This window comes from Mus pahari, chromosome 21 (genome assembly GCF_900095145.1).
Source record: "Mus pahari chromosome 21, PAHARI_EIJ_v1.1, whole genome shotgun sequence".
Classification (NCBI taxonomy): Eukaryota; Metazoa; Chordata; class Mammalia; order Rodentia; family Muridae; genus Mus; species Mus pahari.
The window spans coordinates 232360-242959 of NC_034610.1; the positions used below are offsets into that span (position 1 = coordinate 232360).

A 10600-nucleotide genomic window follows, 5' to 3' on the forward strand; every position below is an offset into this window, starting at 1 on the left:
TTTGCAGATATAATCAAAACAAGGAACTTTCAGACTGGAGAGAACCCATCAGCCAGGGCTATACAGAGAAACCCTGTCTCCAAAAAGAAAAAAAAAAGGAAAGGAGAATTGAAAATTTGGGGTTCTTAGCACTGCTCATGGTCAGCATTCTGTATTCTTCTTGCATGCGATATTATATTAAAGTAATAATCAGAAAAAAAAAAAAAAAAGAAACGAGGAGGAACCCAGCTTTTGTTCTATCGTCATCATCATCATCATTGTTAATTATTGGCCAAGTCCCAAATTTGTCACGTTTGTTCTTTGCTTAAGTAGTCTGATTGTGACTGCATTTACTAGCTACTTTGAGCGAGCAGATTTGGAGGAGAATATGAGCCTGGTTGGACATGCTGCTCTGGGAAGCCAGGAAGCACTCTGCTCCCTTTAAGCCAGGCTGTAGCTTGAAGTTAAATCTACACATTAAAGTTAAATCTAGCCCTGATATTCATGGATGGGCTTTTGTGATCTAGACAGAAGGGGTCCTTAGTAAGCATTACAGTTTATTGACAGAATTTGTCTCTCCACATTCAACTCTGCCCTTCCTTCCGTTTTAGCTTCCATACTCCCTGAGCTGGATCTGGTGTTGGTGTGGATGGTCTGTGGTCTGTGAGCACCTCTGCTGTTTCTGCAGCCCTGAGCTCCTGACCAGTGATGCTTTGGCCTGGAACCAGCTGGAAGTGAGCAGTTTTAAGTGACTAAGCAGAGACAGAGCCTTGTTTGAAGTGGAATAGAGACAGATCTCATCCATCGTCCTTTGTGGGCCTTCTGCAGCCAGCCTTCCTTGTGTGTTCACTTAGCAGTGGTGACATGTAGCCAGCCTTCTTTGTTGGAAGCCCTTTGCAGACTGCAACATCACTGTTTTTTGTTTCTCATGTTTGGAAGTCTTCCTGCTACCTTCGGTCACCCCTCTCTGTGATCCATTCACTGAACTGCAGATTGTTGCTTTATACATTGAATAAATTCTAGGGTCCTGGTCTGTGCAATGAAGGCATTGGAGATAACAGTTCCTAAACCCTATGGCATCTTTTAGGCTTTGTTTCAAGCCTGAGGATGTAGGGACTACATCAGACACATCATCAGCATCACATTCAGCACTCTGTATCCCACTCCCCCCGGCACCAAAGCAAACAACCAAAATATACACTGTACAAGCAGTTCTTAGCAGCCGACTCCCTCCCAGGCATCGGAGCAGGGTACAGGCTCCAGGGTGAAGACTCCCACGGCGGATGTGAGTTTTCATCTAGTCTGTGCCCAGAGGTTTGGTCCTCTGTATCTTGCTGCTCTCTGCAGATTTATGATCCCAGAAAAAAGGTGCCTCTGATTAAAAGTGGTGGATTGAAGTGCAATTGAATTCTGTATCCATCTGCCTTATGAGCCTAGACTGGAAAAAGATTAGCTTCTCCCCCCACCAACCTCTGTGGGAGGGGTTGTTTAATTGCTAACACCTGAATGAGAGCATGTAAGGGCAAACTAAGGTAACATGCCCAGGCTTTAAAATCCTCCTGCAGTTCTTGCTGGAAATGATGGTGTATACCTCTAGTACTTGGGAAGCAGAGAGAGGCAGATGGATATCTGTGAGTTCAAGTCCGACCTGGTCTACATAGTTCCAAGATAGCCTAGGTTATGTAGAGAAACTCAGTCTTTTTTTTTTTTTTTTTTTTTTTTTTTTTTTGGTTTTTCGAGACAGGGTTTCTCTGTGTAGCCCTGGCTATCCTAGAACTCACTTTGTAGACCAGGCTGGACTCAAACTCAGAAATCCTCCTGCCTCTGCCTCCCGAGTGCTGGGATTAAAGGCGTGCACCACCACACCCCGCCGAGAAACTCAGTCTTAAAAGAAAGAAAAAAAAAAACTTGGACAACAGATTGAGCTATGTTTAAGGATTGTATTTTTGTGGGAGATTGATAAACTATCTCTGTTTACACTAATATTTTTACAACATAGAAAAATAAAGATCTTTTTTTTTTCCTTAAGTAAAAGCAGTAAAGTTTAATTAGTTAAAAACAAGTTGGGGTGGGAGGGGCTTAGGGTCAGCATCACTTCATGGAACTGAGCCCTCAGGAGAAGTACTCCAGACGCTCTCTGCCAGTGTTAGCTCAGAGGTCCACGGGGCACAGAGTCCCTATCTGTACCTCCTCCAGAGACATCTCTAGACCTCCGCATGGAAACAGGGACAAATCTCCTGCCACAGGCAGCACTAGAAGCCCGGGTGGAGAAGTTTGAAGGGAGGAGGCATATTATGAAGAGCCATCTATAAGGTCAGGACCTGAGGCACAAAGTGGGCAAGAGAAGATGCGGTTTGTCCCCAGCTAGGGAGAAGGGTGGGGACACAGATAGGCCAGGCTCACAGCAGATCATTGAAGAGCAGGTCTGACCAGGGTAGGAGGCGCCGCAGAACTGCAAACCTGAGGCACAAGCAGAGGGGTGGGTGCAAAGTCTGCCCTGAGGGGCAGGAGCCAGCCGGGCTATCAAGACCTCCCATCAGCTTCTGTCAGTCACCCTCCGTCACATCAGAATCAGGATCAGTTGCTCTGTGTCACCAACCTGGGAATGTGCCACTAATCTCCAGAGCATGGCGTCTGTTCTCCAGTGTGTTTATGGAGTCTAATCTCCACATCCTGGGTAGACAGTTCAAATTCACGGGAGGGAAGGAAGTAGGGTCCTGGGGGGAATCTGGTCATCTGCCACAAGTGGACAGTTATACAGACTCCAAGCCTGTTGCAAAATGACAGATGAGGACAAGCTTCCAGTTTTGTAACCATCCATAGTTTATGATGCTCTTCTTCATAGATGCCCTGTCTTGTGAAGACCAGGATGTGTGGGAGTGACCTCTGGGGAAGAGGAACTGCACAAGCCATAGTAGTCGAAAATACAAATCTGATTCCTCAATTGCAGTTATATTTAGTTTTTGAGGGTTGGCACTAGTGAACTGGAGATTATTATAGTCTGAAATCTATATATAGGGACATTCAAATTAAATGTGGTATGAGTCCACGTCTTTAAAAAAATGAAAGCAATTACTATGTTGGAAAAGCCAAGCTATAAAAAGCAAATGAAATCATAGGAGAGAAAAGTCAGGATTTTCTTTTCCTGAGCAAATGTGCCTGAGCTTTGTTTCCCCTCTGTGACCTGCAGTGGCAGAGTGGGCATGCATTAGTCCCAAAGTTGGATTTTTATACATATTTGAAGATGACAGAACGTTGCACATTGTCCCTTTAGCTGTGGCTGTGCATACTATACATTAAACCTGCTAAGTCTGTTGGCTTGCATCTTGTCATATGCCGTTTGGGTTCTGGAGTATTTCATGGAAACTTTTAAACTAAAATTAAACTTCTTTTAATTTTAAAAGGAGGTGGGTGATTTTTTTTGAGAGAAAGTATTGCTAAGTCCTTGAAGCTGGCCTCAAACTGGCCCCAAGCCTCCTGAATACTAGGATTATAGGTGTAAGCCATCATGCCTAGTGAAAATTATTTTTCTGTAAGGTGTGTTTATGAATATTTTGATATTTTCTGGTTTTCTCTTTGTCTGTGCACACACACACACACACACACACACACACACACACACACATGTGAGCATCTGTCATTCCTCTAACACCCCATCCTTAACATCATCAAAGGACCCAAAGGAAGAAAACCATTAGAACCTTCTGGAAAGTGCTAGGCCTTTCTTCCATTGAGTAGTGAATGCTAGCCTCCCTGACAATTCTGTGATTGGGAATTGGGACCAGCCTTGACAGGTCTGTTCTGTTCTTTAGTATCCAGCTCAAAGATGCAATCTGCTTTGTAAGTAGCTAGTTCTTACTTGGGAGTACCTTGCAGCTATCCAGAGATGCAGTCACCTTTGTAAGTAGCTAGTTCTTACTCAAGAGTACCTTGCAGCTCTCCAGAGCTCTGAGAGTGACAGACAGGCTAAGTGTCCACACTGAAAGCAGCCTATAGCCAGCCAATTTTTTTTTTTTCTTAAATGAACCCCAGCCTTGACTAGAGCCTGGATAATGGAACTTTAAAAATTGTTTTATTTATCAGTGTGTGTGTGTGTTTATGCAGGAATGTGGTGGATGTGCACATGCCATGATACACCTGTAGAGTTAGAGGACAACCCTTGGGAGTCGCTTCTCTTCTCCTACCTTGTTGAGGCAGAGTCTCTCTTGTTTCTGCTACACTGACTATCGGTAGGCAAGCTGGCCTTCAAGCTTCCAGAAGACTATCTTGTCTTAATTTTCCATCCCCCTAGGCATGCTGGGTTCACTGATGTGTATAATACATTTGGCTTTTATGACTTTTACATGGTCCTGGGATTTAACTCAGATTGTCATGCAAATCCTTTACTGTCTTATGGCCTTTGCTCTTTTGGGACAGGGCTTCAGGCCTGGAACCACTATGTTCTCAAGACCCCAGGCTGGTCTCACCTCAAGATAATTAGTCCAACTTCCCAAAAGCTGGGATAATAGTCCCAAGCTCCACACCTGGCCTTCACAACTTGTGCTAAGACAAGATATTTAAGACTTGGGTAGGCTGTCTGTCCATATATCCCCTTAGGGAAACAGAGTTTCAACTTGGAAAACTTGTATGTGATTGCCTAGTAAGAAAATGCTGGTGCTATCATTTTTGATTGTGTCCCCAAGTTCTCCCCACAAGGAGTCTCCCTAGGGGGTCTCTTTCCTCTGGCATCCTTTTCATTTTTTTTTTGTAAGTGTCTTAAGGTTCTCATTGTTTATTGTTTCACTTCCTAGGTTAGGTTTATTCCAAGATATGTGTGTGTGTGTATGTGTATGTGTATTTTATATATACATATATATATATATGTATATATAAAATGTATATATATGTATATGTATATATATGTATATGTATAATATATATGTATATATACACATATATACATTATACATATATATGTATATATAAAATACATATATACATGTATATATATACATGTATATATATACATATATATATATATGTTATGAATGGTATTGTTTCCTTCTCAATGTGTTTGCATTTGTATATATGATGCTTATTTTTCATCTAGCTACTTTACTGAATGTATTTATCAGCTGAATATTTTTCTGTGGAATCTTGAGGGAATAAGAGACTACAGAATGCTCAGCCCTAAAAGGGACATGTATACTATACCCCAACCTACCACACACACACCCCGCAGCTCAGGAAGAAGGCGGGGAAAGGAGAGTATACAGGTGGTAGATATCTGCAAGCCACCTTCTTCTGGACCACCAGGGCAGCCACATGTAGGAACTTGCAGCTATTGTGACAGTATGGATAAATTCTGTGCCTGCCCAAGCCAGTCGAAAATCCCAGCACGGAGAGGGGAGTTGGCACCCAATCCTACCCCTAGCAGGAGACCCATAAACAACTGTTAGCTGCTGGGGAATGAAGGGTCAGTTTTGTCTCTCAGTGTGATTCCTGCTAAGTCAACCATGCTCCAGCAGAAGGCCATACACTCAAGAAAGTTTGAAGCAGCGCGAGTGAATCTCTAAGGATGTAAAGAAAGAAAAAGGAAAGGGATGTGTGGATCTGTGAAAAGTTTGGTGTGTGGGAGAAGTAAATATGAATAAAACACATTGTATAGAATTCCCAAAGAGCTAATAAAAATTAAAATTAAAATCGGAATCCTAGGGACTGGGTGCTGCTCAGTGGTAGAGCTCTTGCCTAGTATCTTAGTACTCAATCCTCACCACTGGGAGCAAAACTCAACCTTTGCAGTAAAAATTGAGTTTCTCAGTTTTTTCCTTACATTGACTGTCTCAATGCTACGCAATTATTCTCTGGGGTTGATCATCACAGTTTGAAGGGAGCCGGCGACTACCTGATGCAGGGCAGGACATATTTCGGTGAACGAAGGAGCTTCATGCCAGTGATAGATGCTTTCAAGCAGAGGCTGGCAGGCGTGGAAGGGTTGACTCACTGTGAGTCACTCCAGCAGCCTGTGTGGCCCTTGGGCGAGCTAGCAGCGGCTGAGAGAATGGAGGCAGATCTTCTGCTGTCCCGTGAGAGAACAGGAAGAACGGGGAGATGAGTCTGTCTGGCCTGTGTGAGTGGGGACTCAATCTGGCTCGGGGGTTTGCAGGAAGCTGTTACAACCGTAATGTGCTCCGTATCACGGTCTCAGTCTCCATGTAAATCGTACCTGATGTGCCTTTGTCCTTTTTCGCCCTCAAAATATCCTTTCTTGATGATCACCCACCCCACCCCACCCTGCCCAAGATAGGATCTCACTATGTAGCTCTTGCTGTCCTGGTACTCACTCTATAGACCAGGCTGACCTTAGAACTCAGAGATCTGCCTGCCTTTATCTCTGGAGTCCTGGGATTAAAGGCATGTGCGACCACCGCCTGGCTCTGATGATTATGAGGTTTTTTTTGTTTTTTTGTTTTTTTTTTGCATAAACTTCAGAATCAGTCTGCCATTTTGCTTAAGCATACGCACATTCACATGCCTGCGCACAACAAACTGCTTGAGACTCAACTAAACATGTATCAGAATACGGAGGAGTTGCCTACTCCCAAGTTACATCTTTTGAGGTACACAAGTGTGTCAAGATTTTTTGAAAAGCAATTTAGTAAGTTTTTTTTAAAAAAATATTTTTAAAAATGTAGATATTAGCATTACTTCTGTCTTTCTGATGGTGAAATGGGCTTTTTAATTTTAGGCTTTTAATTAATTTTTGTTGTTTTGTTTTTGCGATGAGCTATGCTGGCACTCATAGCCCAGCCTAGCCTCACTCTTGTGGCAATCCTTCTGCCTCAGCCTTCCAATTGCTGAGATGACAGGTGTGCACCAACATACTTATCTGGTAAAGGGTTTCCCCCCTTAACATACTTCTTGTTGATTATTGCTGATTTATGGAAACCCGCCCCCACTGCCTACGCATCGTGAGACACTTACTGAACTTCCTGATCTAGAAGTTATGTGACTGTCTTTGGTTTTCCTCAACGTATATGATATCAATCTGTAAAAACACTGATTCTTGCTTCTTGTCTTGTATTTCCTCCTGTCTTTGGATTCATGAGCGATCTGATATGCCCTCCCCGATTTTCTGTGTGCAGGAAGCAGATGTAACATGTACATTTACTACTGACTGAGGATGTCATAGTTATCGTCAGCAAAGCACAAGGACTTGAGATGACTTGTATGTTATAAGGGCTTTCTATGTTTGAGAGCTGTGGGCGGTGACATGCAGATCTAGTCCTGCTTCATGGAAGGCTGAGGCAGGAGGATCAGCTGAGCCCAGAAGTTTGGGAAAGGCAACCTTATCTCTTAGGGGGACGGGGTGGGGGTGGGGGAATACGAAGGGCTGTGAAAGAAGAGTGAGAGATTGTATCTACCTTAGCCTGGGAGGGAGGGGTAAGCAATGGAGGGAGAGACGGGAGTGGGGGCCGGAGGGAGAAGTGGATTACTTTAGAAGAACATCAAAGCCTTGATTCTATTAATATTTATTAACATCTTTTCTCCTCCCCCCCTCCCAAACAAGAAAATAGACAGATTGTCAGTGTTACAACGGACTGTTTTCTGTTCATCAGAAATTGATTTGAAAGGTTTCATGGTAACATCTCACATTCTGGCTTTGGGTTGCCCTGAGACATCCCTGGGGGCGGGGCAAGAAACAATGGCTAACCATTGGCTGAGCTAGCTGGTAGGAGGAGTTGGCCGGTGAGCCTGGTTGCTCTGCTTCTGGTCAAAGGTTTCCTGGTATTGCTCGCCCACTTTTATTGTCCCTCAAGTACTTCTCTTCTTGGGGAACACTGGCGTGGAAGACTTGGCTGTGGACGGAGGCTGACCGCTTTCCCTTTCCTCTGTGCAATAATCTAAACTAGTAACTCCTCAGGGAATACCTCTCCCCTCTAAGGGTGGGGTTCAGGTTTCCGATCCTGTCGTTAGTTTCGAACATTTCAGGAAGTATAACTGAGCTCAGCAGAAAGAGCATCCATCTATTTCCAAATAATGAGATTAAGGCCCGCCCCGTTTAGAATGGTAGCAATCTTCTTAGAAGTCCTGGATTCAAAGGTGAGGAACTTCTGGTTTTGTAATGGTGTCCACTAGTTGCCTGTTCCCACAGGTTCTTAGTCTTTCCCAGTTGACATTTCTTTCTCATATAGAGACTTTATGAAATGTCTAATGCAGTTGGCAGTCTAACATGTAGTTGGACACCTTCTGACATTTTGGTACAGCCCTGTTGTCTTAGTCAGGGTTTCTATTCCTGCACAAACATAATGACCAAGAAGCAAGTTGGGGAGGAAAGGGTTTATTCCGCTTACATTTCCATACTGCTGTAGATCACCCAAGGATGCAGGACTGGAACTCAAACAGGTCAGAAAGCAGGAGCTGATGCAGAGGCCATGGAGGGATGTTCTTTACTGGCTTGCTTCCCCTGGCTTGCTCAGCTTGCTTTCTTATAGAACCCAAGACTACCAGCCCAGAGATGGTCCCACCCACAAGGGGCCTCTCCCCCTTGATCACTAATTGAGAAAATGCCCCACAGCTGGATCTCATGGAGGCACTTCCCCAACTGAAGCTCCTTTCTCTGTGACAACTCCAGCTGTGTCAAGTTGACACAAAGCTAGCCAGTATACCTGTGGTCTTTTATGACTTATCAAACTATAAAAGGCTTACAGCTAAATAAAAGGCACGAGAGCTGGGTTTGGTGTGGGATTCTAGCCCTCCATGATTGGTGGGAAATCACAAGAATGAAGGAGTTCAAGACCATGTCAGATAATGGCAAGGTCTCAAAATCAGTGAATAAGAAAAAGAATGGATTCACTGAAATGTAACACTAATTATTTGTTTTATCATATTAACTTGATTAGCTTTAGGGGGTGAGTCAAGAGTAAAACACATTTCTATGAATAAAAGCACACTGTGTTTTTAATTTAAGGTGTCTAGGAAGATCATTTAAACAGTTCCGTGAGGTGATAACAAAAATCTCGTATATTTGGCCCAGAAAACCATTCGGTATGCTTTGTAGAGCACACAGTAGGTCTGCAAGACAGGGAGGAGGCATATTTCGTATATTCTGGTGTGTGAGATCACAGTGATGCAAGAAGAGAGATTATGTTTACATAGAGCAGTACTGGCCATTTGGCCAAAGGTTTGTCTCCATCTCTCCATTTTTTTCCTGGTACGCACTTGCTTAGAAGCCAGTGTGAGCCGGTATGCCAGCATATCAGACGCTGGACTGGGGTATCAGGTATGCCATCCCTGGAGACTCCTCTGACGGTAACTGGGCTGGCTCGTTCTTTGTCTTTGCTTCCCTCTAAGGCCCTTGAACATGGGGAAGACATTTTTTTTTCCCTAAGCATTTGTGCTGTTTACTAACAGAAGTTTTGGTCCATAGAAGAGTCAACTCTCCTAATAGTTTGTCTTTTAAATGGGAAGCAGCTGTGTTAAGTGACTGGAGTTTGGAGTTTCAGGACTGTGGGTCATTAAGTGTCGCTCTGTGCTCTCTGGACTGTGTGCCGATCCTGTTTCTGGTCAAACTGTTTTTGACTTTTCTTGTTCCCAGACCTTGGGAGTTAACTAAGGCAGCTGGACCCCGTTCTGAATATTCGTAGATTCTTGGTCACCACCATAGCCCAGGACCCCTCCAAACCCTGAATCTTTGTTGAGTGGGCACTAAAGAGAGTTTTTGGCAATAGAAGCCTCTTAATTCCCTAGGGACAGCAGGATGACCTGTAAAGAACAGCTGTTAGAAACCAAATATATTGAGCTATTGAGCAACATTATTCGTGATCTATAATATTTCTTGATTATTATTATGTAGTTGTACTATTATTATGTAGTTGGTAGTTGTAGTATTTGCTTCTGGAATTTGACTTAACATGGAGAATGTTTCTTGGTTTTCAATTTTAAAACAGACAACAGGAAGGTGGTAGTGTCTTAGGAAAATGGCAGATATGAGCTCTGATCAGAAAGCTGAAGTTGGCCCTAGAGTTCTCACCCAGGGCTTTCTCAGCAGCCCTGCCTGTTTCAAACACTCATCTCCTTGCAGTGTCTTTTTGCCAGTGAACTGGGATGATTCCTTGATGTCCCCCTAGGGTTCCACCCACAGCTTTCTGTTGCCACCATGGCATGCCAACGACTTGTTCAGTCCGTACCCCTCCAGGTGGGACCTCAGCCCTCAACACCCTGTCATTAACCAGCTGGATGTCTACATTTGGATGTCAATGACACCTCAGGGCGTCCTGATAGGAGCAAAGCCTTTTATAGCTCACAGTTGTCTTTCTGTGGAGCTCATCCCCTGAGCTTGCTCGACTGTCTTCCTGTGAGATTATCTTGCCTGCCGAAAGCCAAGTTGCCTTGTCTCGGTTGGAAAGCATCTGTGTTCATCAGTATGATGCTGTGTTTTCCTAGATGCTCCATTAAGATGCTGCAAAATGGGGCTGGTGAGATGGCTCAGTAGGTAAGAGCACCCGACTGCTCTTCCGAAGGTCCGGAGTTCAAATCCCAGCATCCACATGGTGGCTCATAACCATCTGTAACAAGATCTGACGCCCTCTTCTTGAGTGTCTGAAGACAGCTACAGTGTACTTACATTTAAAAAAAAAAA

The 10600-nt window shown here is 43.9% G+C and overlaps 1 protein-coding gene and 1 pseudogene across 1 annotated transcript in view; one reads left to right on the forward strand and one right to left on the reverse strand.

The window, feature by feature from the left end:
• Tiam2 (T cell lymphoma invasion and metastasis 2) overlaps positions 1–10600 on the forward strand; it is a 194124-nt gene that overhangs the window by 18423 nt on the left and 165101 nt on the right. The window lies entirely within an intron of this gene.
• On the reverse strand, positions 2540–2892 carry LOC115062809 (annotated as a pseudogene).